Genomic DNA, 21,346 nt, shown 5'->3' with positions numbered 1-21,346 from the left:
CTTGCGACCTGGGTTCGAGTCCCAGCTAGCACATAAAAGTGTGTCTTTTGAATTCTATAAAATCTGTTAAATTAATATATAATTAATCTGTATAAAAAACATAGCTTTATTGCTTTTCTCAGAGATAGTCCTTGAAGATGTCTCAATTCACAAAATTCTTAAAAAGCATAGAGGTAACATTTTCTCTCCACAGGTAAAAAAAATGTACCAGTGATACAAACACTAAAGAGTTAAAGCTTTAATTGTGAAGTCAATTATATTTCTTAATTTTTTACATCTGCTCCACAATGTCATTATCAAATCTTTCCTTGAAAAAAAATACATCCAAAGAGTAAATATATGTATTTCTTATTGTGGGAAACTTATAAGGCAGTGGAGATAGTACAACTTCACTTGAAAAACACAGTCACATTGCACAATTTTCACTAGAGATTAACAATTGATTGCAAGACTTCTTTTATGTGAATGTAGTTCTTTAAGAATGTGCTAGTGTAGGGGTATCATGCAAGATTATCATTCGTGCGACCTTGGTTTGAGAACTGGCTAGTGCATAATGTGTCTTTTGAATCCTATGAAATGTTTCAAATTAATATATATTGAATCTCACTAAAAACACTGCAATATTGCATTTCTCAGAGATTAGCATCCAAGATGTCTCTATTCACCAAATTCTTAAAAAGCATAGAAGTAACACTTCCTCTCAACAGGGAAAAAAATTGTGCTACTGGCACAAACACTAAAGTCCCAAAGCTGCTATTGTAAAGGCAATAACATTTCCGAATTATTTATATTTGCTCCACAAACTCTTTAGCACAATCTTCCTTGAACTAAAAATACATCCATGGAGAAAATGTATGTACTTCTTATCTTGGGAAATCTATACTACAGTGCAAATAGTACAATTTCACTTGAAAATCATAGCCAAATTGCACATTTTTAACTAAAGATTATCAATTGATTGTTAGTCATTTGTTATGTGAATTAAAAGTTTCTAAAGAGCGCTAGTAGTGTAGGGGTATCATGCAAGATTCCCATTTTTGTGACCGGGTTAGAGTCCCGGCTAGCGCATGAAAATGTGTTTTTTGAATCCTATGACATTTTTCAAATGAATATATATTGAATCTCACTAAAAACATTACAATATTGCATTTCTCAAAGATGAGCCTCCAAGATGTCTCTATTCACCAAACTCTTAAAAAGCATAATAGTAACATTTCCTCTCCACAGGTAAAAAAAATGTGCTACTGACACAAACACTAAAGACCCAAAGCTGCTATTGTAAAGGCATTTACATTTCCGAATTATTTATATTTGTTCCACAAACTCTTTAGCACAATCTTCCTTGAACTAAAAATACATCCATGGAGCAAAGATATGTATTTCTTATCTTGGGAAATCTATACAACAGTGCAAATAGTACAATTTCACTTGAAAATCATAGCCAAATTGAACATTTTTGACTAAAGATCATCAATTGATTGTTAGTCATTTGTTGTGTGAATTATAGGTAGCTAAAAAGCGCTAGTAGTGTAGGGGTATCATGCAAGATTCCCATTCTTGCAACCCGGGTTCGAGTCCCGGTTAGCGCATGAAAATGTGTTTTTTGAATCCTATGACATTTTTCAAATTAATATATATTGAATCTCACTAAAAACATTACAATACTGCATTTATCAAAGATGAGCCTCCAAGATGTCTCTATTCACCAAATTCTTAAAAAGCATAATAGTAACATTTCCTCTCCACAGGTAAAAAAAAAGTGCTACGGACACAAACACTAAAGACCCAAAGCTGCTATTGTAAAGGCAATTACATTTCCGACTTAACTACATTTGTTCCACAAACTCTTTAGCACAATCTTCCTTGAACTAAAAATACATCCATGGAGCAAAGATATGTATTTCTTATCTTGGGAAATCTATACAACAGTGCAAATAGTACAATTTCACTTGAAAATCATAGCCAAATTGAAAATTTTTGACTAAAGATCATCAATTGATTGTTAGTCATTTGTTGTGTGAATTATAGGTAGCTAAAAAGTGCTAGTAAAGTAGGGGTAACATGCAAGATTCCCATTCTTGCGACTTGGGTTCGAGTCCCAGCTAGCACATAAAAGTGTGTCTTTTGAATTCTATAAAATCTGTTAAATTAATATATAAATAATCTGTATAAAAAACATAGCTTTATTGCTTTTCTCAGAGATAGTCCTTGAAGATGTCTCAATTCACAAAATTCTTAAAAAGCATAGCGGTAACATTTTCTCTCCACAGGTAAAAAAAATGTACTAGTGACACAAACACTAAAGAGTTAAAGCTTTAATTGTGAAGTCAATTATATTTCTTAATTTTTTACATCTGCTCTACAATGTCATTATCAAATCTTTCCTTGAAAAAAAATACATCCAAAGAGTAAATATATGTATTTCTTATTGTGGGAAACTTATAAGGCAGTGGAGATAGTACAACTTCACTTGAAAAACACAGTCACATTGCACAATTTTCACTAGAGATTAACAATTGATTGCACGACTTCTTTTATGTGAATGTAGTTCTTTAAGAATGTGCTAGTGTAGGGGTATCATGCAAGATTATCATTCGTGCGACCTTGGTTTGAGACCCGGCTAGTGCATAATGTGTCTTTTGAATCCTATGAAATGTTTCAAATTAATATATATTGAATCTCACTAAAAACACTGCAATATTGCATTTCTCAGAGATTAGCATCCAAGATGTCTCTATTCACCAAATTCTTAAAAAGCATAGAAGTAACACTTCCTCTCCACAGGTAAAAAAATTGTGCTACTGGCACAAACACTAAAGTCCCAAAGCTGCTATTGTAAAGGCAATAACATTTCCAAATTATTTATATTTGCTCCACTAACTCTTTAGCACAATCTTCCTTGAACTAAAAATACATCAATGGAGAAAATGTATGTACTTCTTATCTTGGGAAATCTATACAACAGTGCAAATAGTACAATTTCACTTGAAAATCATAGCCAAATTGCACATTTTTGACTAAAGATTATCAATTGATTGTTAGTCATTTGTTATGTGAATTAAAAGTTTCTAAAGAGCGCTAGTAGTGTAGGGGTATCATGCAAGATTCCCATTCTTGTGACCTAGGTTAGAGTCCCGGCGAGCGCATGAAAATGTGTTTTTTGAATCCTATGACATTTTTCAAATGAATATATATTGAATCTCACTAAAAACATTACAATATTGCATTTCTCAAAGATGAGCCTACAAGATGTCTCTATTCACCAAATTCTTAAAAAGCATAATAGTAACATTTCCTCTCCACAGGTAAAAAAAAAGTGCTACGGACACAAACACTAAAGACCCAAAGCTGCTATTGTAAAGGCAATTACATTTCCGAATTAACTACATTTGTTCCAAAAACTCTTTAGCACAATCTTCCTTGAACTAAAAATACATCCATGGAGCAAAGATATGTATTTCTTATCTTGGGAAATCTATACAACAGTGCAAATAGTACAATTTCACTTGAAAATCATAGCCAAATTGAACATTTTTGACTAAAGATCATCAATTCATTGTTAGTCATTTGTTGTGTGAATTATAGGTAGCTAAAAAGCGCTAGTAGTGTAGGGGTATCATGCAAGATTCCCATTCTTGCGACCTGGGTTTGAGTCCCAGCTAGCGCATAAAAGTGTGTCTTTTGAATTCTATAAAATCTGTTAAATTAATATATAATTAATCTGTATAAAAAACATAGCTTTATTGCTTTTCTCAGAGATAGTCCTTGAAGATGTCTCAATTCACAAAATTCTTAAAAAGTATAGAGGTAACATTTTCTCTCCACAGGTAAAAAAAATGTACCAGTGATACAAACACTAAAGAGTTAAAGCTTTAATTGTGAAGTCAATTATATTTCTTAATTTTTTTACATCTGCTCCACAATGTCATTATCAAATCTTTCCTTGAAAAAAAATGCATCCAAAGATTAAATATATGTATTTCTTATTGTGCGAAACTTATAAGGCAGTGGAGATAGTACAACTTCACTTGAAAAACACCATCACATTGCACAATTTTCACTAGAGATTAACAATTGATTGTAAGACTTCTTTTATGTGAATGTAGTTCTTTAAGAATGTGCTAGTGTAGGGGTATCATGCAAGATTATCATTGGTGCGACCTTGGTTTGAGACCTGGCTAGAGCATAATGTGTCTTTTGAATCCTATGAAATGTTTCAAATTAATATATATTGAATCTCACTAAAAACACTGCAATATTGCATTTCTCAGAGATTTGCATCCAAGATGTCTCTATTCACCAAATTCTTAAAAAGCATAGAAGTAACACTTCCTCTCCACAGGTAAAAAAAATAGTGCTACTGACACAAACACTAAAGTCCCAAAGCTGCTATTGTAAAGGCAATTACATTTCCGAATTATTTATATTTGCTCCAAAAACTCTTTAGCACAATCTTCCTTGAACTAAAAATACATCCATGGGGCAAATGTATGTACTTCTTATCTTGGGAAATCTGTACTACAGTGCAAAAAGAACAATTTCACTTGAAAATCATAGCCAAATTGCACATTTTTGACTAAAGATTATCAATTGATTGTTAGTCATTTGTTGTGTGAATTAAAGGTTTCTAAAGAGCACTAGTAGTGTACGGGTATCATGCAAGATTCCCATTCTTCCGACCCGGGTTCGAGTCCCGGCTAGCGCATGAAAATGTGTTTTTTGAATCCTATGACATTTTTCAAATTAATATATATTGAATCTCACTAAAAACATTACAATATTGCATTTCTCAAAGATGAGCCTCCAAGATGTCTCTATTCACCAAATTCTTAAAAAGCATAATAGTAACATTTCCTCTCCACAGGTAAAAAAAATGTGCTACTGACACAAACACTAAAGACCCAAAGCTGCTATTGTAAAGGCAATTACATTTCCGAATTATTTATATTTGTTCCACAAACTCTTTAGCACAATCTTCCTTGAACTAAAAATACATCCATGGAGCAAAGATATGTATTTCTTATCTTGGGAAATCTATACAACAGTGCAAATAGTACAATTTCACTTGAAAATCATAGCCAAATTGATCATTTTTGACTAAAGATCATCAATTGATTGTTAGTCATTTGTTGTGTGAATTATAGGTAGCTAAAAAACGCTAGTAGTGTAGGGGTATCATGCAAGATTCCCATTCTTGCGACCTGGGTTCGAGTCCCGGCTAGCGCATAAAAGTGTGTCTTTTGAATTCTATAAAATCTGTTAAATTAATATATAATTAATCTGTATAAAAAACATAGCTTTATTGCTTTTCTCAGAGATAGTCCTTGAAAATGTATCAATTCACAAAATTCTTAAAAAGCATAGAGGTAACATTTTCTCTCCACAGGTAAAAAAAATGTACCAGTGATACAAACACTAAAGAGTTAAAGCTTTAATTGTGAAGTCAATTATATTTCTTAATTTTTTACATCTGCTGCACAATGTCATTATCTAATCTTTCCTTGAAAAAAAATACATCCAAAGATTAAATATATGTATTTCTTATTGTGGGAAACTTATAAGGCAGTGGAGATAGTACAACTTCACTTGAAAAACACCGTCACATTGCACAATTTTCACTAGAGATTAACAATTGATTGTAAGACTTCTTTTATGTGAATGTAGTTCTTTAAGAATGTGCTAGTGTAGGGGTATCATGCAAGATTATCATTCGTGCGACCTTGGTTTGAGACCTGGCTAGTGCATAATGTGTCTTTTGAATCCTATGAAATGTTTCAAATTAATATATATTGAATCTCACTAAAAACACTGCAATATTGCATTTCTAAGAGATTAGCATCCAAGATGTCTCTATTCACCAAATTCTTAAAAAGCATAGAAGTAACACTTCCTCTCCACAGGTAAAAAAATTGTGCTACTGACACAAACACTAAAGTCCCAAAGCTGCTATTGTAAAGGCAATTACATTTCCGAATTATTTATATTTGCTCCAAAAACTCTTTAGCACAATCTTCCTTGAACTAAAAATACATTCATGGAGAAAATGTATGTACTTCTTATCTTGGGAAATCTATTCTACAGTGCAAATAGTACAATTTCACTTGAAAATCATAGCCAAATTGAACATTTTTGACTAAAGATTATCAATTGATTGTTAGTTATTTGTTGTGCGAATTAAAGATTTCTAAAGAGCGCTAGTAGTGTAGGGGTATCATGCAAGATTCCCATTCTTGCGACCCGGGTTCGAGTCCCGGCTAGCGCATAAAAATGTGTTTTTTGAATCCTATGACATTTTTCAAATTAATATATGTTGAATCTCACTAAAAACATTACAATATTGCATTTATCAAAGATGAGCCTCCAAGATGTCTCTATTCACCAAATTCTTAAAAAGCATAATAGTAACATTTCCTCTCCACAGGTAAAAAAAAAGTGCTACGGACACAAACACTAAAGACCCAAAGCTGCTATTGTAAAGGCAATTACATTTCCGAATTAACTACATTTGTTCCACAAACTCTTTAGCACAATCTTCCTTGAACTAAAAATACATCCATGGAGCAAAGATATGTATTTCTTATCTTGGGAAATCTATACAACAGTGCAAATAGTACAATTTCACTTGAAAATCATAGCCAAATTGAAAATTTTTGACTAAAGATCATCAATTGATTGTTAGTCATTTGTTGTGTGAATTATAGGTAGCTAAAAAGCGCTAGTAAAGTAGGGGTAACATGCAAGATTCCCATTCTTGCGACCTGGGTTCGAGTCCCAGCTAGCACATAAAAGTGTGTCTTTTGAATTCTATAAAATCTGTTAAATTAATATATAATTAATCTGTATAAAAAACATAGCTTTATTGCTTTTCTCAGAGATAGTCCTTGAAGATGTCTCAATTCACAAAATTCTTAAAAAGCATAGAGGTAACATTTTCTCTCCACAGGTAAAAAAAATGTACCAGTGATACAAACACTAAAGAGTTAAAGCTTTAATTGTGAAGTCAATTATATTTCTTAATTTTTTACATCTGCTCCACAATGTCATTATCAAATCTTTCCTTGAAAAAAAATACATCCAAAGAGTAAATATATGTATTTCTTATTGTGGGAAACTTATAAGGCAGTGGAGATAGTACAACTTCACTTGAAAAACACAGTCACATTGCACAATTTTCACTAGAGATTAACAATTGATTGCAAGACTTCTTTTATGTGAATGTAGTTCTTTAAGAATGTGCTAGTGTAGGGGTATCATGCAAGATTATCATTCGTGCGACCTTGGTTTGAGACCTGGCTAGTGCATAATGTGTCTTTTGAATCCTATGAAATGTTTCAAATTAATATATATTGAATCTCACTAAAAACACTGCAATATTGCATTTCTCAGAGATTACCATCCAATATGTCTCTATTCACCAAATTCTTAAAAAGCATAGAAGTAACACTTCCTCTCAACAGGGAAAAAAATTGTGCTACTGGCACAAACACTAAAGTCCCAAAGCTGCTATTGTAAAGGCAATAACATTTCCGAATTATTTATATTTGCTCCACAAACTCTTTAGCACAATCTTCCTTGAACTAAAAATACATCCATGGAGAAAATGTATGTACTTCTTATCTTGGGAAATCTATACTACAGTGCAAATAGTACAATTTCACTTGAAAATCATAGCCAAATTGCACATTTTTAACTAAAGATTATCAATTGATTGTTAGTCATTTGTTATGTGAATTAAAAGTTTCTAAAGAGCGCTAGTAGTGTAGGGGTATCATGCAAGATTCCCATTTTTGTGACCGGGTTAGAGTCCCGGCTAGCGCATGAAAATGTGTTTTTTGAATCCTATGACATTTTTCAAATTAATATATATTGAATCTCACTAAAAACATTACAATATTGCATTTCTCAAAGATGAGCCTCCAAGATGTCTCTATTCACCAAACTCTTAAAAAGCATAATAGTAACATTTCCTCTCCACAGGTAAAAAAAATGTGCTACTGACACAAACACTAAAGACCCAAAGCTGCTATTGTAAAGGCATTTACATTTCCGAATTATTTATATTTGTTCCACAAACTCTTTAGCACAATCTTCCTTGAACTAAAAATACATCCATGGAGCAAAGATATGTATTTCTTATCTTGGGAAATCTATACAACAGTGCAAATAGTACAATTTCACTTGAAAATCATAGCCAAATTGAACATTTTTGACTAAAGATCATCAATTGATTGTTAGTCATTTGTTGTGTGAATTATAGGTAGCTAAAAAGCGCTAGTAGTGTAGGGGTATCATGCAAGATTCCCATTCTTGTGACCTAGGTTAGAGTCCCGGCGAGCGCATGAAAATGTGTTTTTTGAATCCTATGACATTTTTCAAATGAATATATATTGAATCTCACTAAAAACATTACAATATTGCATTTCTCAAAGATGAGCCTACAAGATGTCTCTATTCACCAAATTCTTAAAAAGCATAATAGTAACATTTCCTCTCCACAGGTAAAAAAAAAGTGCTACGGACACAAACACTAAAGACCCAAAGCTGCTATTGTAAAGGCAATTACATTTCCGAATTAACTACATTTGTTCCAAAAACTCTTTAGCACAATCTTCCTTGAACTAAAAATACATCCATGGAGCAAAGATATGTATTTCTTATCTTGGGAAATCTATACAACAGTGCAAATAGTACAATTTCACTTGAAAATCATAGCCAAATTGAACATTTTTGACTAAAGATCATCAATTCATTGTTAGTCATTTGTTGTGTGAATTATAGGTAGCTAAAAAGCGCTAGTAGTGTAGGGGTATCATGCAAGATTCCCATTCTTGCGACCTGGGTTTGAGTCCCAGCTAGCGCATAAAAGTGTGTCTTTTGAATTCTATAAAATCTGTTAAATTAATATATAATTAATCTGTATAAAAAACATAGCTTTATTGCTTTTCTCAGAGATAGTCCTTGAAGATGTCTCAATTCACAAAATTCTTAAAAAGTATAGAGGTAACATTTTCTCTCCACAGGTAAAAAAAATGTACCAGTGATACAAACACTAAAGAGTTAAAGCTTTAATTGTGAAGTCAATTATATTTCTTAATTTTTTTACATCTGCTCCACAATGTCATTATCAAATCTTTCCTTGAAAAAAAATGCATCCAAAGATTAAATATATGTATTTCTTATTGTGCGAAACTTATAAGGCAGTGGAGATAGTACAACTTCACTTGAAAAACACCATCACATTGCACAATTTTCACTAGAGATTAACAATTGATTGTAAGACTTCTTTTATGTGAATGTAGTTCTTTAAGAATGTGCTAGTGTAGGGGTATCATGCAAGATTATCATTGGTGCGACCTTGGTTTGAGACCTGGCTAGAGCATAATGTGTCTTTTGAATCCTATGAAATGTTTCAAATTAATATATATTGAATCTCACTAAAAACACTGCAATATTGCATTTCTCAGAGATTTGCATCCAAGATGTCTCTATTCACCAAATTCTTAAAAAGCATAGAAGTAACACTTCCTCTCCACAGGTAAAAAAAATAGTGCTACTGACACAAACACTAAAGTCCCAAAGCTGCTATTGTAAAGGCAATTACATTTCCGAATTATTTATATTTGCTCCAAAAACTCTTTAGCACAATCTTCCTTGAACTAAAAATACATCCATGGGGCAAATGTATGTACTTCTTATCTTGGGAAATCTGTACTACAGTGCAAAAAGAACAATTTCACTTGAAAATCATAGCCAAATTGCACATTTTTGACTAAAGATTATCAATTGATTGTTAGTCATTTGTTGTGTGAATTAAAGGTTTCTAAAGAGCACTAGTAGTGTACGGGTATCATGCAAGATTCCCATTCTTCCGACCCGGGTTCGAGTCCCGGCTAGCGCATGAAAATGTGTTTTTTGAATCCTATGACATTTTTCAAATTAATATATATTGAATCTCACTAAAAACATTACAATATTGCATTTCTCAAAGATGAGCCTCCAAGATGTCTCTATTCACCAAATTCTTAAAAAGCATAATAGTAACATTTCCTCTCCACAGGTAAAAAAAATGTGCTACTGACACAAACACTAAAGACCCAAAGCTGCTATTGTAAAGGCAATTACATTTCCGAATTATTTATATTTGTTCCACAAACTCTTTAGCACAATCTTCCTTGAACTAAAAATACATCCATGGAGCAAAGATATGTATTTCTTATCTTGGGAAATCTATACAACAGTGCAAATAGTACAATTTCACTTGAAAATCATAGCCAAATTGATCATTTTTGACTAAAGATCATCAATTGATTGTTAGTCATTTGTTGTGTGAATTATAGGTAGCTAAAAAACGCTAGTAGTGTAGGGGTATCATGCAAGATTCCCATTCTTGCGACCTGGGTTCGAGTCCCGGCTAGCGCATAAAAGTGTGTCTTTTGAATTCTATAAAATCTGTTAAATTAATATATAATTAATCTGTATAAAAAACATAGCTTTATTGCTTTTCTCAGAGATAGTCCTTGAAAATGTATCAATTCACAAAATTCTTAAAAAGCATAGAGGTAACATTTTCTCTCCACAGGTAAAAAAAATGTACCAGTGATACAAACACTAAAGAGTTAAAGCTTTAATTGTGAAGTCAATTATATTTCTTAATTTTTTACATCTGCTGCACAATGTCATTATCTAATCTTTCCTTGAAAAAAAATACATCCAAAGATTAAATATATGTATTTCTTATTGTGGGAAACTTATAAGGCAGTGGAGATAGTACAACTTCACTTGAAAAACACCGTCACATTGCACAATTTTCACTAGAGATTAACAATTGATTGTAAGACTTCTTTTATGTGAATGTAGTTCTTTAAGAATGTGCTAGTGTAGGGGTATCATGCAAGATTATCATTCGTGCGACCTTGGTTTGAGACCTGGCTAGTGCATAATGTGTCTTTTGAATCCTATGAAATGTTTCAAATTAATATATATTGAATCTCACTAAAAACACTGCAATATTGCATTTCTAAGAGATTAGCATCCAAGATGTCTCTATTCACCAAATTCTTAAAAAGCATAGAAGTAACACTTCCTCTCCACAGGTAAAAAAATTGTGCTACTGACACAAACACTAAAGTCCCAAAGCTGCTATTGTAAAGGCAATTACATTTCCGAATTATTTATATTTGCTCCAAAAACTCTTTAGCACAATCTTCCTTGAACTAAAAATACATTCATGGAGAAAATGTATGTACTTCTTATCTTGGGAAATCTATTCTACAGTGCAAATAGTACAATTTCACTTGAAAATCATAGCCAAATTGAACATTTTTGACTAAAGATTATCAATTGATTGTTAGTTATTTGTTGTGCGAATTGAAGATTTCTAAAGAGCGCTAGTAGTGTAGGGGTATCATGCAAGATTCCCATTCTTGCGACCCGGGTTCGAGTCCCGGCTAGCGCATAAAAATGTGTTTTTTGAATCCTATGACATTTTTCAAATTAATATATGTTGAATCTCACTAAAAACATTACAATATTGCATTTATCAAAGATGAGCCTCCAAGATGTCTCTATTCACCAAATTCTTAAAAAGCATAATAGTAACATTTCCTCTCCACAGGTAAAAAAAAAGTGCTACGGACACAAACACTAAAGACCCAAAGCTGCTATTGTAAAGGCAATTACATTTCCGAATTAACTACATTTGTTCCACAAACTCTTTAGCACAATCTTCCTTGAACTAAAAATACATCCATGGAGCAAAGATATGTATTTCTTATCTTGGGAAATCTATACAACAGTGCAAATAGTACAATTTCACTTGAAAATCATAGCCAAATTGAAAATTTTTGACTAAAGATCATCAATTGATTGTTAGTCATTTGTTGTGTGAATTATAGGTAGCTAAAAAGCGCTAGTAAAGTAGGGGTAACATGCAAGATTCCCATTCTTGCGACCTGGGTTCGAGTCCCAGCTAGCACATAAAAGTGTGTCTTTTGAATTCTATAAAATCTGTTAAATTAATATATAATTAATCTGTATAAAAAACATAGCTTTATTGCTTTTCTCAGAGATAGTCCTTGAAGATGTCTCAATTCACAAAATTCTTAAAAAGCATAGAGGTAACATTTTCTCTCCACAGGTAAAAAAAATGTACCAGTGATACAAACACTAAAGAGTTAAAGCTTTAATTGTGAAGTCAATTATATTTCTTAATTTTTTACATCTGCTCCACAATGTCATTATCAAATCTTTCCTTGAAAAAAAATACATCCAAAGAGTAAATATATGTATTTCTTATTGTGGGAAACTTATAAGGCAGTGGAGATAGTACAACTTCACTTGAAAAACACAGTCACATTGCACAATTTTCACTAGAGATTAACAATTGATTGCAAGACTTCTTTTATGTGAATGTAGTTCTTTAAGAATGTGCTAGTGTAGGGGTATCATGCAAGATTATCATTCGTGCGACCTTGGTTTGAGACCTGGCTAGTGCATAATGTGTCTTTTGAATCCTATGAAATGTTTCAAATTAATATATATTGAATCTCACTAAAAACACTGCAATATTGCATTTCTCAGAGATTACCATCCAATATGTCTCTATTCACCAAATTCTTAAAAAGCATAGAAGTAACACTTCCTCTCCACAGGTAAAAAAATTGTGCTACTGGCACAAACACTAAAGTCCCAAAGCTGCCATTGTAAAGGCAATAACATTTCCGAATTATTTATATTTGCTCCACAAACTCTTTAGCACAATCTTCCTTGAACTAAAAATACATCCATGGAGAAAATGTATGTACTTGTTATATTGGGAAATCTATACTACAGTGCAAATAGTACAATTTCACTTGAAAATCATAGCCAAATTGCACATTATTGACTAAAGATTATCAATTGATTGTTAGTCATTTGTTATGTGAATTAAAAGTTTCTAAAGAGCGCTAGTAGTGTAGGGGTATCATGCAAGATTCCCATTCTTGTGATCCGGGTTAGAGTCCCGGCTAGCGCATGAAAATGTGTTTTTTGAATCCTATGACATTTTTCAAATGAATATATATTGAATCTCACTAAAAACATTACAATATTGCATTTCTCAAAGATGAGCCTCCAAGATGTCTCTATTCACCAAATTCTTAAAAAGCATAATAGTAACATTTCCTCTCCACAGGTAAAAAAAAATGTGCTACTGACACAAACACTAAAGACCCAAAGCTGCTATTGTAAAGGCAATTACATTTCCGAATTATTTATATTTGTTCCACAAACTCTTTAGCACAATAAACCTTGAACTAAAAATACATCCATGGAGCAAAGATATGTATTTCTTATCTTGGGAAATCTATACAACAGTGCAAATAGTACAATTTCACTTGAAAATCATAGCCAAATTGAACATTTTTGACTAAAGATCATCAATTGATTGTTAGTCATTTGTTGTGTGAATTATAGGTAGCTAAAAAGCGCTAGTAGTGTAGGGGTATCATGCAAGATTCCCATTCTTGCGACCCGGGTTCGAGTCCCGGCTAGCGCATGAAAATGTGTTTTTTGAATCCTATGACATTTTTCAAATTAATATATATTGAATCTCACTAAAAACATTACAATACTGCATTTATCAAAGATGAGCCTCCAAGATGTCTCTATTCACCAAATTCTTAAAAAGCATAATAGTAACATTTCCTCTCCACAGGTAAAAAAAATGTGCTACTGACACAAACACTAAAGACCCAAAGCTGCTACTGTAAAGGCAATTACATTTCCGAATTATTTATATTTGTTCCACAAACTCTTTAGCACAATCTTCCTTGAACTAAAAATATATCCATGGAGCAAAGATATGTATTTCTTATCTTGGGAAATCTATACAACAGTGCAAATAGTACAATTTCACTTGAAAATCATAGCCAAATTGATCATTTTTGACTAAAGATCATCAATTGATTGTTAGTCATTTGTTGTGTGAATTATAGGTAGCTAAAAAACGCTAGTAGTGTAGGGGTATCATGCAAGATTCCCATTCTTGCGACCTGGGTTCGAGTCCCGGCTAGCGCATAAAAGTGTGTCTTTTGAATTCTATAAAATCTGTTAAATTAATATATAATTAATCTGTATAAAAAACATAGCTTTATTGCATTTCTCAGAGATAGTCCTTGAAAATGTATCAATTCACAAAATTCTTAAAAAGCATAGAGGTAACATTTTCTCTCCACAGGTAAAAAAAATGTACCAGTGATACAAACACTAAAGAGTTAAAGCTTTAATTGTGAAGTCAATTATATTTCTTAATTTTTTACATCTGCTGCACAATGTCATTATCTAATCTTTCCTTGAAAAAAAATACATCCAAAGATTAAATATATGTATTTCTTATTGTGGGAAACTTATAAGGCAGTGGAGATAGTACAACTTCACTTGAAAAACACCGTCACATTGCACAATTTTCACTAGAGATTAACAATTGATTGTAAGACTTCTTTTATGTGAATGTAGTTCTTTAAGAATGTGCTAGTGTAGGGGTATCATGCAAGATTATCATTCGTGCGACCTTGGTTTGAGACCTGGCTAGTGCATAATGTGTCTTTTGAATCCTATGAAATGTTTCAAATTAATATATATTGAATCTCACTAAAAACACTGCAATATTGCATTTCTAAGAGATTAGCATCCAAGATGTCTCTATTCACCAAATTCTTAAAAAGCATAGAAGTAACACTTCCTCTCCACAGGTAAAAAAATTGTGCTACTGACACAAACACTAAAGTCCCAAAGCTGCTATTGTAAAGGCAATTACATTTCCGAATTATTTATATTTGCTCCAAAAACTCTTTAGCACAATCTTCCTTGAACTAAAAATACATTCATGGAGAAAATGTATGTACTTCTTATCTTGGGAAATCTATTCTACAGTGCAAATAGTACAATTTCACTTGAAAATCATAGCCAAATTGAACATTTTTGACTAAAGATTATCAATTGATTGTTAGTTATTTGTTGTGCGAATTAAAGATTTCTAAAGAGCGCTAGTAGTGTAGGGGTATCATGCAAGATTCCCATTCTTGCGACCCGGGTTCGAGTCCCGGCTAGCGCATAAAAATGTGTTTTTTGAATCCTATGACATTTTTCAAATTAATATATGTTGAATCTCACTAAAAACATTACAATATTGCATTTATCAAAGATGAGCCTCCAAGATGTCTCTATTCACCAAATTCTTAAAAAGCATAATAGTAACATTTCCTCTCCACAGGTAAAAAAAAGTGCTACGGACACAAACACTAAAGACCCAAAGCTGCTATTGTAAAGGCAATTACATTTCCGAATTAACTACATTTGTTCCACAAACTCTTTAGCACAATCTTCCTTGAACTAAAAATACATCCATGGAGCAAAGATATGTATTTCTTATCTTGGGAAATCTATACAACAGTGCAAATAGTACAATTTCACTTGAAAATCATAGCCAAATTGAAAATTTTTGACTAAAGATCATCAATTGATTGTTAGTCATTTGTTGTGTGAATTATAGGTAGCTAAAAAGCGCTAGTAAAGTAGGGGTAACATGCAAGATTCCCATTCTTGCGACCTGGGTTCGAGTCCCAGCTAGCACATAAAAGTGTGTCTTTTGAATTCTATAAAATCTGTTAAATTAATATATAATTAATCTGTATAAAAAACATAGCTTTATTGCTTTTCTCAGAGATAGTCCTTGAAGATGTCTCAATTCACAAAATTCTTAAAAAGCATAGAGGTAACATTTTCTCTCCACAGGTAAAAAAAATGTACCAGTGATACAAACACTAAAGAGTTAAAGCTTTAATTGTGAAGTCAATTATATTTCTTAATTTTTTACATCTGCTCCACAATGTCATTATCAAATCTTTCCTTGAAAAAAAATACATCCAAAGAGTAAATATATGTATTTCTTATTGTGGGAAACTTATAAGGCAGTGGAGATAGTACAACTTCACTTGAAAAACACAGTCACATTGCACAATTTTCACTAGAGATTAACAATTGATTGCAAGACTTCTTTTATGTGAATGTAGTTCTTTAAGAATGTGCTAATGTAGGGGTATCATGCAAGATTATCATTCGTGCGACCTTGGTTTGAGACCTGGCTAGTGCATAATGTGTCTTTTGAATCCTATGAAATGTTTCAAATTAATATATATTGAATCTCACTAAAAACACTGCAATATTGCATTTCTCTGAGATTAGCATCCAAGATGTCTCTATTCACCAATTTCTTAAAAAGCATAGAAGTAACACTTCCTCTCCACAGGTAAAAAAATTGTGCTACTGGCACAAACACTAAAGTCCCAAAGCTGCTATTGTAAAGGCAATAACATTTCCGAATTATTTATATTTGCTCCACAAACTCTTTAGCACAATCTTCCTTGAACTAAAAATACATCCATGGAGAAAATGTATGTACTTCTTATCTTGGGAAATCTATACTACAGTGCAAATAGTACAATTTCACTTGAAAATCATAGCCAAATTGCACATTTTTAACTAAAGATTATCAATTGATTGTTAGTCATTTCTTATGTGAATTAAAAGTTTCTAAAGAGCGCTAGTAGTGTAGGGGTATCATGCAAGATTCCCATTCTTGTGACCCGGGTTAGAGTCCCGGCTAGCGCATGAAAATGTGTTTTTTGAATCCTATGACATTTTTCAAATGAATATATATTGAATCTCACTAAAAACATTACAATATTGCATTTCTCAAAGATGAGCCTCCAAGATGTCTCTATTCACCAAACTCTTAAAAAGCATAATAGTAACATTTCCTCTCCACAGGTAAAAAAAATGTGCTACTGACACAAACACTAAAGACCCAAAGCTGCTATTGTAAAGGCAATTACATTTCCGAATTATTTATATTTGTTTCACAAACTCTTTAGCACAATCTTCCTTGAACTAAAAATACATCCATGGAGCAAAGATATGCATTTCTTATCTTGGGAAATCTATACAACAGTGCAAATAGTACAATTTCACTTGAAAATCATAGCCAAATTGAACATTTTTGACTAAAGATCATCAATTGATTGTTAGTCATTTGTTGTGTGAATTATAGGTAGCTAAAAAGCGCTAGTAGTGTAGCGGTATCATGCAAGATTCCCATTCTTGCGACCGGGGTTCGAGTCCCAGTTAGCGCATGAAAATGTGTTTTTTGAATCCTATGACATTTTTCAAATTAATATATATTGAATCTCACTAAAAACATTACAATATTGCATTTATCAAAGATGAGCCTCCAAGATGTCTCTATTCACCAAATTCTTAAAAAGCATAATAGTAACATTTCCTCTCCACAGGTAAAAAAAAAGTGCTACGGACACAAACACTAAAGACCCAAAGCTGCAATTGTAAAGGCAATTACATTTCCGAATTAACTACATTTGTTCCACAAACTCTTTAGCACAATCTTCCTTGAACTAAAAATACATCCATGGAGCAAAGATATGTATTTCTTATCTTGGGAAATCTATACAACAGTGCAAATAGTACAATTTCACTTGAAAATCATAGCCAAATTGAAAATTTTTGACTAAAGATCATCAATTGATTGTTAGTCATTTGTTGTGTGAATTATAGGTAGCTAAAAAGTGCTAGTAGTGTAGGGGTATCATGCAAGATTCCCATTCTTGCGACCCGGGTTCGAGTCCCGGTTAGCGCATGAATATGTGTTTTTTGAATCCTATGAAATGTTTCAAATTAATATATATTGAATCTCACTAAAAACACTGCAATATTGCATTTCTCAGAGATTAGCATCCAAGATGTCTCTATTCACCAAATTCTTAAAAAGCATAGAAGTAACACTTCCTCTCCACAGGTAAAAAAATTGTGCTACTGGCACAAACACTAAAGTCCCAAAGCTGCCATTGTAAAGGCAATAACATTTCCGAATTATTTATATTTGCTCCACAAACTCTTTAGCACAATCTTCCTTGAACTAAAAATACATCCATGGAGAAAATGTATGTACTTCTTATATTGGGAAATCTATACTACAGTGCAAATAGTACAATTTCACTTGAAAATCATAGCCAAATTGCACATTATTGACTAAAGATTATCAATTGATTGTTAGTCATTTGTTATGTGAATTAAAAGTTTCTAAAGAGCGCTAGTAGTGTAGGGGTATCATGCAAGATTCCCATTCTTGTGATCCGGGTTAGAGTCCCGGCTAGCGCATGAAAATGTGTTTTTTGAATCCTATGACATTTTTCAAATGAATATATATTGAATCTCACTAAAAACATTACAATATTGCATTTCTCAAAGATGAGCCTCCAAGATGTCTCTATTCACCAAATTCTTAAAAAGCATAATAGTAACATTTCCTCTCCACAGGTAAAAAAAATGTGCTACTGACACAAACACTAAAGACCCAAAGCTGCTATTGTAAAGGCAATTACATTTCCGAATTATTTATATTTGTTCCACAAACTCTTTAGCACAATAAACCTTGAACTAAAAATACATCCATGGAGCAAAGATATGTATTTCTTATCTTGGGAAATCTATACAACAGTGCAAATAGTACAATTTCACTTGAAAATCATAGCCAAATTGAACATTTTTGACTAAAGATCATCAATTGATTGTTAGTCATTTGTTGTGTGAATTATAGGTAGCTAAAAAGTGCTAGTAAAGTAGGGGTAACATGCAAGATTCCCATTCTTGCGACCTGGGTTCGAGTCCCAGCTAGCACATAAAAGTGTGTCTTTTGAATTCTATAAAATCTGTTAAATTAATATATAATTAATCTGTATAAAAAACATAGCTTTATTGCTTTTCTCAGAGATAGTCCTTGAAGATGTCTCAATTCACAAAATTCTTAAAAAGCATAGCGGTAACATTTTCTCTCCACAGGTAAAAAAAATGTACCAGTGATACAAACACTAAAGAGTTAAAGCTTTAATTGTGAAGTCAATTATATTTCTTAATTTTTTACATCTGCTCCACAATGTGAAAAAAAATACATCCAAAGAGTAAATATATGTATTTCTTATTGTGGGAAACTTATAAGGCAGTGGAGATAGTACAACTTCACTTGAAAAACACAGTCACATTGCACAATTTTCACTAGAGATTAACAATTGATTGCAAGACTTCTTTTATGTGAATGTAGTTCTTTAAGAATGTGCTAGTGTAGGGGTATCATGCAAGATTATCATTCGTGCGACCTTGGTTTGAGACCCGGCTAGTGCATAATGTGTCTTTTGAATCCTATGAAATGTTTCAAATTAATATATATTGAATCTCACTAAAAACACTGCAATATTGCATGTCTCAGAGATTAGCATCCAAGATGTCTCTATTCACCAAATTCTTAAAAAGCATAGAAGTAACACTTCCTCTCCACAGGTAAAAAAATTGTGCTACTGGCACAAACACTAAAGTCCCAAAGCTGCTATTGTAAAGGCAATAACATTTCCGAATTATTTATATTTGCTCCACTAACTCTTTAGCACAATCTTCCTTGAACTAAAAATACATCCATGGAGAAAATGTATGTACTTCTTATCTTGGGAAATCTATACAACAGTGCAAATAGTACAATTTCACTTGAAAATCATAGCCAAATTGCACATTTTTGACTAAAGATTATCAATTGATTGTTAGTCATTTGTTATGTGAATTAAAAGTTTCTAAAGAGCGCTAGTAGTGTAGGGGTATCATGCAAGATTCCCATTCTTGTGACCTAGGTTAGAGTCCCGGCGAGCGCATGAAAATGTGTTTTTTGAATCCTATGACATTTTTCAAATTAATATATATTGAATCTCACTAAAAACATTACAATATTGCATTTCTCAAAGATGAGCCTCCAAGATGTCTCTATTCACCAAATTCTTAAAAAGCATAATAGTAACATTTCCTCTCCACAGGTAAAAAAAAAGTGCTACGGACACAAACACTAAAGACCCAAAGCTGCTATTGTAAAGGCAATTACATTTCCGAATTAACTACATTTGTTCCAAAAACTCTTTAGCACAATCTTCCTTGAACTAAAAATACATCCATGGAGCAAAGATATGTATTTCTTATCTTGGGAAATCTATACAACAGTGCAAATAGTACAATTTCACTTGAAAATCATAGCTAAATTGAACATTTTTGACTAAAGATCATCAATTGATTGTTAGTCATTTGTTGTGTGAATTATAGGTAGCTAAAAAACTCTAGTAGTGTAGGGGTATCATGCAAGATTCCCATTCTTGCGACCTGGGTTTGAGTCCCAGCTAGCGCATAAAAGTGTGTCTTTTGAATTCTATAAAATCTGTTAAATTAATATATAATTAATCTGTATAAAAAACATAGCTTTATTGCTTTTCTCAGAGATAGTCCTTGAAAATGTATCAATTCACAAAATTCTTAAAAAGCATAGAGGTAACATTTTCTCTCCACAGGTAAAAAAAATGTACTAGTGATACAAACACTAAAGAGTTAAAGCTTTAATTGTGAAGTCAATTATATTTCTTAATTTTTGACATCTGCTCCACAATGTCATTATCAAATCTTTCCTTGAAAAAAAATACATCCAAAGAGTAAATATATGTATTTCTTATTGTGGGAAACTTATAAGGCAGTGGAGATAGTAAAACTTCACTTGAAAAACACCGTCACATTGCACAATTTTCACTAGAGATTAACAATTGATTGTAAGACTTCTTTTATGTGAATGTAGTTCTTTAAGAATGTGCTAGTGTAGGGGTATCATGCAAGATTATCATTCGTGCGACCTTGGTTTGAGACCCGGCTAGTGCATAATGTGTCTTTTGAATCCTATGAAATGTTTCAAATTAATATATATTGAATCTCACTAAAAACACTGCAATATTGCATTTCTCAGAGATTAGCATCCAAGATGTTTCTATTCACCAAATTCTTAAAAAGCATAGAAGTAACACTTCCTCTCCACAGGTAAAAAAATTATGCTACTGGCACAAACACTAAAGTCCCAAAGCTGCTATTGTAAAGGCAATAACATTTCCAAATTATTTATATTTGCTCCACAAACTCTTTAGCACAATCTTCCTTGAACCAAAAATACATCCATGGAGAAAATGTATGTACTTCTTATCTTGGGAAATCTATACAACAGTGCAAATAGTACAATTTCACTTGAAAATCATAGCCAAATTGCACATTTTTGACTAAAGATTATCAATTGATTGTTAGTCATTTGTTATGTGAATTAAAAGTTTCTAAAGAGCGCTAGTAGTGTAGGGGTATCATGCAAGATTCCCATTCTTGTGACCCGGGTTAGAGTCCTGGCTAGCGCATGAAAATGTGTTTTTTGAATCCTATGACATTTTTCAAATTA

General features: G+C 32.4%; 14 non-coding genes across 14 annotated transcripts; all 14 read left to right on the top strand.

Moving 5' to 3' along the window:
* Positions 1-1,518: 1,518 nt before the first annotated feature.
* Positions 1,519-1,589, top strand: TRNAG-CCC (transfer RNA glycine (anticodon CCC)). Its single transcript has one exon. It is a non-coding gene; the product is annotated as a tRNA-Gly (tRNA).
* Positions 1,590-3,596: 2,007 nt separating this feature from the next.
* TRNAG-CCC (transfer RNA glycine (anticodon CCC)) lies at positions 3,597-3,667 on the top strand. The gene has a single exon. It is a non-coding gene; the product is annotated as a tRNA-Gly (tRNA).
* A 1,488-nt stretch (positions 3,668-5,155) lies between these two features.
* Positions 5,156-5,226, top strand: TRNAG-CCC (transfer RNA glycine (anticodon CCC)). The gene has a single exon. It is a non-coding gene; the product is annotated as a tRNA-Gly (tRNA).
* A 965-nt stretch (positions 5,227-6,191) lies between these two features.
* Positions 6,192-6,262, top strand: TRNAG-CCC (transfer RNA glycine (anticodon CCC)). The gene has a single exon. It is a non-coding gene; the product is annotated as a tRNA-Gly (tRNA).
* Positions 6,263-8,789: 2,527 nt separating this feature from the next.
* TRNAG-CCC (transfer RNA glycine (anticodon CCC)) lies at positions 8,790-8,860 on the top strand. Its single transcript has one exon. It is a non-coding gene; the product is annotated as a tRNA-Gly (tRNA).
* Positions 8,861-10,348: 1,488 nt separating this feature from the next.
* On the top strand, positions 10,349-10,419 carry TRNAG-CCC (transfer RNA glycine (anticodon CCC)). Its single transcript has one exon. It is a non-coding gene; the product is annotated as a tRNA-Gly (tRNA).
* Positions 10,420-11,384: 965 nt separating this feature from the next.
* TRNAG-CCC (transfer RNA glycine (anticodon CCC)) lies at positions 11,385-11,455 on the top strand. Its single transcript has one exon. It is a non-coding gene; the product is annotated as a tRNA-Gly (tRNA).
* Positions 11,456-12,941: 1,486 nt separating this feature from the next.
* Positions 12,942-13,012, top strand: TRNAG-CCC (transfer RNA glycine (anticodon CCC)). Its single transcript has one exon. It is a non-coding gene; the product is annotated as a tRNA-Gly (tRNA).
* Positions 13,013-13,463: 451 nt separating this feature from the next.
* TRNAG-CCC (transfer RNA glycine (anticodon CCC)) lies at positions 13,464-13,534 on the top strand. The gene has a single exon. It is a non-coding gene; the product is annotated as a tRNA-Gly (tRNA).
* Positions 13,535-13,984: 450 nt separating this feature from the next.
* Positions 13,985-14,055, top strand: TRNAG-CCC (transfer RNA glycine (anticodon CCC)). Its single transcript has one exon. It is a non-coding gene; the product is annotated as a tRNA-Gly (tRNA).
* Positions 14,056-15,020: 965 nt separating this feature from the next.
* On the top strand, positions 15,021-15,091 carry TRNAG-CCC (transfer RNA glycine (anticodon CCC)). The gene has a single exon. It is a non-coding gene; the product is annotated as a tRNA-Gly (tRNA).
* Positions 15,092-16,576: 1,485 nt separating this feature from the next.
* Positions 16,577-16,647, top strand: TRNAG-CCC (transfer RNA glycine (anticodon CCC)). Its single transcript has one exon. It is a non-coding gene; the product is annotated as a tRNA-Gly (tRNA).
* Positions 16,648-17,618: 971 nt separating this feature from the next.
* On the top strand, positions 17,619-17,689 carry TRNAG-CCC (transfer RNA glycine (anticodon CCC)). The gene has a single exon. It is a non-coding gene; the product is annotated as a tRNA-Gly (tRNA).
* Positions 17,690-18,139: 450 nt separating this feature from the next.
* TRNAG-CCC (transfer RNA glycine (anticodon CCC)) lies at positions 18,140-18,210 on the top strand. The gene has a single exon. It is a non-coding gene; the product is annotated as a tRNA-Gly (tRNA).
* Positions 18,211-21,346: the final 3,136 nt, after the last annotated feature.

Source organism: Taudactylus pleione, unplaced genomic scaffold (genome assembly GCF_031769625.1).
Source record: "Taudactylus pleione unplaced genomic scaffold, aTauple2 ptg000497l, whole genome shotgun sequence".
Lineage (NCBI taxonomy): Eukaryota > Metazoa > Chordata > Amphibia > Anura > Myobatrachidae > Taudactylus > Taudactylus pleione.
Note: the sequence above shows the minus strand (reverse complement) of the source record. Positions and strands in the feature narration are given on the sequence as shown.